The sequence below is a fragment of the Cyclopterus lumpus genome, chromosome 9 (genome assembly GCF_009769545.1).
Source record: "Cyclopterus lumpus isolate fCycLum1 chromosome 9, fCycLum1.pri, whole genome shotgun sequence".
NCBI classification, from domain to species: Eukaryota; Metazoa; Chordata; class Actinopteri; order Perciformes; family Cyclopteridae; genus Cyclopterus; species Cyclopterus lumpus.
Window position 1 is genome coordinate 19,519,403 of NC_046974.1, and position 5,613 is coordinate 19,525,015.

Consider the following 5,613-nt stretch of genomic DNA (forward strand, 5'->3'; position numbering starts at 1 on the left):
TGTCTGTGTGTCTGAAAAGGTCAACAGGCAACCGGAGGTAATAAATGAGGCCCGGGTGGACTGCCGGTGTGGGCGTAATTGGGCTGAAGATCCAATACAGGGGAACAGTGACTTATGGGTAATTACCTGCAATGTCCTGAGACGAAGAGCTGTGAGTGGCTGTCTCTCTGATTCAATCAGCCCCACACAGAGCAGTGCAATACACAGCCACCGACTTAATTGTCCGATATGCTTTCCCCCCGATGCACGACTGCTTCTGCAGCCGTTTCCTCTCCACTTACTCCGCCAGCGAGAAGGGAGAATCACCCACTTGTGAACTGGTTCTCACACACACACACACACACACACACACACAAAGTGCCCTTGTGTTGCTCACAAACAAGCACGCGCTCTCTGGCAACCGCCACAGATGCACACAATTCTTTCAGACACACAACTCTATTTGCAGCTGAACTCTGGGGCCGCAGAGGGCTGTACATCTTCTGGATTCACATCTTTTTTTAACATTTTCATGTCAGTGAGTTAAGGAGGTCTTTTGTTCTAAATCACAATAAGTAGCCTGATCTGGATAACCTAATGATATCTAATTTGTCTCATTTACCTTTTGTTTTGGAACACTAACATTAGATTGGGTCGGGCTCTTCATACTCCCATATTTAACACACAAGGACTACTGACCGGGGAACCAGAGAATAAACTGCAGAAAGGAACATCCATCATAGCAAAATGCCAGCGTCAAAACAGTATTCGTTATGTAATTATTGTCATTTGGACAAAACATGTGATTACTGGTTACAGTACATTTCTGTCACAGGCCATTTAAACTAGAGTATTTTACAAGCATGCATGTGTCTAACTTCTAACTGCTTGTCCTGGTATTGAATTACACTGCCAACTTGATGTACTTTATTATTTTTACTTTTCGCTGTTTTGTTGTAAGTATGCTATTCGTGCTTTTATGTGTTTTTGTGAATCTTTCATGCTCCCGTCTTGAGCAGGACGAGATTTTAAATCTCAATGGGACCATGCTGGTGCAATAGAAAATAATAAATGAAAGAAAAATATGTGCACATTGTCTAAAAGAAAAATAAGAGCATGTGAGGAAATCTTTGTCTGTCTCCTTCAAAATGACTGACCCTACCCGCCTGATAGGGTGTCATGCTTTAAACCAGGACTCATGGAAAACATGACTTCAATAACTAATTCCATCTATTAAAACTGCAGAGGCAGGATTGGATGCTTGCGACTGGGATCCAATACATTCGTACACTTTTTGGTACCTCTGAGGTCAGCGAGGACCCCCGTTGGTAGGATTGAGGTCACGCAGTGTTTAGAAACATGTTTAAATCATTCGGAAAGCATAATTAACAATTTAAATCACACCAGTTAAAATGTTTGCTTTTATTACTTGTTTTAGTACAACTGATGAAAAAAATGAAATACCATGCACAAGATGATTAAGATGCTGTATATACATTTATTGTGTAACTCGTTTAAAAGCTCACACATACAACACCAGGAAGGCTCAACAGGTAACAATAGAGAATATAAATCACCAGAGATCAACACAGTGCTCGGCCTCGAGTTTAACCGCAGCCAACAGACAAGGACAGTGGCTCCAATGTCAACGGGGTCTGAAAATATGGGGCAATTAATGAAGCCGATGCACGCTGATAAATTATGGTGTCAAGTTTTCCCACACTCGCGACCGCAATGCAGTTGTTTTCCAAACTCTGACAAGGAGAATATTTCCAGTTTTATGAGCCTGGATGACACACGTTGGGGAATAACAGTGCACACATTACTCAAGATGCCCCATTCGCAGCGGTAAAATGAGGTGGTGGGATTATCTGAGGGCGCAAAGCATGCCAATAAATAACACATGGGTAGAAACACAGAGCGGAGCCACTGAACATTGTCGTTAAAAAAAAGCCAGCCGCTGCACTCAAGTCGAGAATTAAACTATTTCGCCAACGACCTGAAAAATGCCTGGCTGAACGCTCCATGATAAAGAGTTACAACCAGCACAAATTCCAGCACTCAAGATTACTTCCAGGCGTTCACAGAGTGACAAAAGCCAACCTTGAACTGATGCGAAAAAAGAGAAGAAAAGAAGTTTGGAGGCCAAAATAAAAAACTGTAGCCCCTTGAAATGCACTTTGATAATAATGAAATGCTGAAATCACGAAGTCAGACAACTGCAATAGTACACTATTGCCTATACTTTACAATGTAACCGTTGCACTCTGCCTATATTTTGATATGACTTCATAAACATGCTATATCTATCTGCTCTATGTATCCATAACTCTTATACCAAACATTACATACTCCATTACAGTACATCATTCAATCAATCTGGTAGTGTAAAATCAGCTTATTGAAGGTTCCTCATTGTCTGATTATTGTGCTGAATAAAAAACAAACAAGATAATGCTGTTTTAAAATAACAGGTAAGTCATAAACTTGATTCAGTTGTTTGTGTACAAAGTGCTTGCTCTAAAGTGTCTGTAACATTTATAAGCTTAAAATAACAGTTGCAAACCTTTACACTAGGTTAAGAAAGAGCCCATTGCGTACTGACAAACACATTCGCAGACACAATGTAGTAAACACCTGTACAGTAAGCTTCAATAAAATAAAATAAAAACACCTCCCAATTTATCTTCTTTTAAAAATAATAATAAAACAATCTTTCAGTGTTGTAACTTGTTCTTGTTTTTATAAATATGCCCTCAATGTCTTGATTGCATATTCCAGTTTGCACACATTCACGATCACCACGGTACAACTGAAACCGAACCGTAGCTGTGCTTTTTCTTTTCTTTTTTTATACCCATTATCTGATCTTCCTTCATGTACACAGAGAGCCTTGCGGGGATCTCTGGATGGGTGCCAATACTGAGGGCATGAGCATCTTGAGGGTGGACTGTATTACATATATTATTTATTATATCTTGACTTTTGGGCAAAACTGTCCCGCTGTTGCTACAGATCATCGGACAGACAACCGAACCAAATCACCCTTTCCCATTTCTTCCAGGCAGCAGACCAGTCTCAGATACCAGCATCATTCAATTTGCAGGATTTTATAACCAAACTCTGTGAGAACACAGTGATAAATGTACCGAGCAGCAATATATTGGGATTAGTAACAATAATGACATAGAAATATATATATATATATATATATATATATATACATATATATATATATATATATATATATATATATATATATGTACATATATTCTTAATTTTACAGCACTAGAGAATATATTAAGACATTTCTGCAACAGCAATGACTTGCTGGTATCCTCAACACAAGGCAGCAACAACGGAACACAGAGAGAGGGAGAGGAAGAGAGAAATGGCACATATCTATAACGTTCACAGTTTTGTTGTTGTTGTTGTTGTTGTTGTTGTTGGTTTTAAAGTCATTTTAATGGCTCTTGCTTTGTCTCTCTTCATTATGGGATTGTCCGATACAAAAGACCTGTTCTATCTGCTCATCCAGCTTATCAAGGATGAATCCAGGGCGACGTTATTCAGTAACAATCCTTCCGAACTCATTCGGAGAGTCGCTGTAGTGGGAATTCGTTTGTTATGGTTCCATCGCAAAAGACATCGGGGCAACCTCTGTTGGACGAAGCGCTGATAGCTTGTTGTGTACATTTTGCGATGCTGCTGTGTCGACCGTCGGCATATTGTCACTTTATGGTGAGAATGAGAACCTATAAAATGAGAACCTTGGCAGAAGCTGTCACTCCTGCTACCCACTCACCAACGAAAACTAATCGATATATAATTACACACATATTACAGGCTTTGTGGCAAAAAACACTCACTATCTATCTATGCGTTTGTCGCTCTATCAATGCTGAATGTCCTGATCAACATTTTTGGTTTGGAAATTGTGGTCAGTTTCTTTACGAGCGTGATCGGAAATGAGCCAATTGCGATTCAGCGGCCTTTCCCCCATGCAACTATTGTATTCGACAAAAATTCCGCTCATCGTGTTTATGACCATGTCAGGGATTGAAAATTAAATAACAATTAAGGCAAACATTTTATTATGCAGTGTGTGTGCGTGTGTGTATGCTGTGTTAGTGCACGTGCAGATTTTTAGTTTAGTCGAGGCTTCACACCAATTCACCTACACATATTACAATAAGGCATGAATGCATAAATCCTAATTACGTAAGCACGCCATAGCACATTATTGGTAAGCTTATAACACGATCAATAGGTACAGGTTGTTAAGCCGCGTACTCGGCAGATAATACGTATAAAATGTTCGCTTACTACAGCTTCGACGTACTTTCACAGTCTTTCAACATGTTCCAGTTGCTGTCCCTGCGATAGCAATGCAACATGAGAAGAACACCACACTCGCTCATGGAGGTTCCAGGCAAGTCACTATGAGTGGCTGCTGGTTGTGGAGGTTGCTGCTATCGCACGGTGAAATGCAACAACCGTTGTGTCATGCGTCCCTTCTCCTCTGCTAAATGACTATATTAAATTGCCCCTCGAGCAAGGCACTTGGTGGCGCTCGGTGTCCTGCCGCACCGTCGCCGCGAAGAGGCTCCCGGCTGCGAATGAATCTGAACAATTCCACTTCCAGAATGACTGTTCAGCGCTGTAAATGACAGAGTGAAATGGAATGAGCAATTCCATGCTGGGACGTGTATAATCAGTCTGCAATGCGTTACGTGAATACTTTTATGGTGGAATTTCCCTTTTATTTGTCACCGCGGCTCAGTTAGTGATTTCCTTCATTAAATATCCCCAAGGAAGGAAATAGATGAAATAGTTTTGTCCCAATGACTCATGTCTGAGAGTGTGTGTGTGTGTGTGCGCGCGCATTTATACTGTATGTTTCTTTTTTAGTTGTTTAGTTCTCCTATTAAACTCTATCGTGGCTGTAGAAAAATAGAGACAAATATCTTGACATCATATAATCTAGGTGTGGCCAGGTCGTCATGAAAACATGAACAGCATTAATTAAACAAAGTGAAGCCAGGAATGCAAAGTAAAACTGCATAGAAGTGTTTTTAGTAGTTTTTTCCCCACTGTATTTTAGGGCGGATTTGTCCTTTAACTACTGACAAGATGACGCGACGAGATAAGAATACAAAATAAGCCACAATTGAGCGGCAAAGCATCTCTGCCGGCGAGAGGTTCATCTCGGTGTGTTGGGGGGGAAAAACCATGGCTAGAATGTGCTTATCTCCTCCTGATAAATCACACACTGACACATCTCTCTGTACGATTAAGACTTGAGAGGTGTAACGCTATCCAGTTCAGCTGTGAGCAGATGCTTTTGATTACTTGTTGCACTCACAGACTCGGCCTTTTATCTGCGTGTGTTGAACAAATGGAGCAAAGTGTGTATTTGGTTTGTGGTGTTTACTTTTGCTCCAAATTAATTGACAAAGCTTGGTAGCTTTTCCCCATCACACAAAAAAACACCTGAACTCAATCATCCACGCTGTGGGCAATAGGAGTTATTTGGTTTCCAGCAGGAATCAGGTAGAAACAGGCTCTCGTGACTGCAGGGGACGTCCCGGTCAATCATTCTTACAATCAAAAGGCCCAATGGCGTTGTCATTT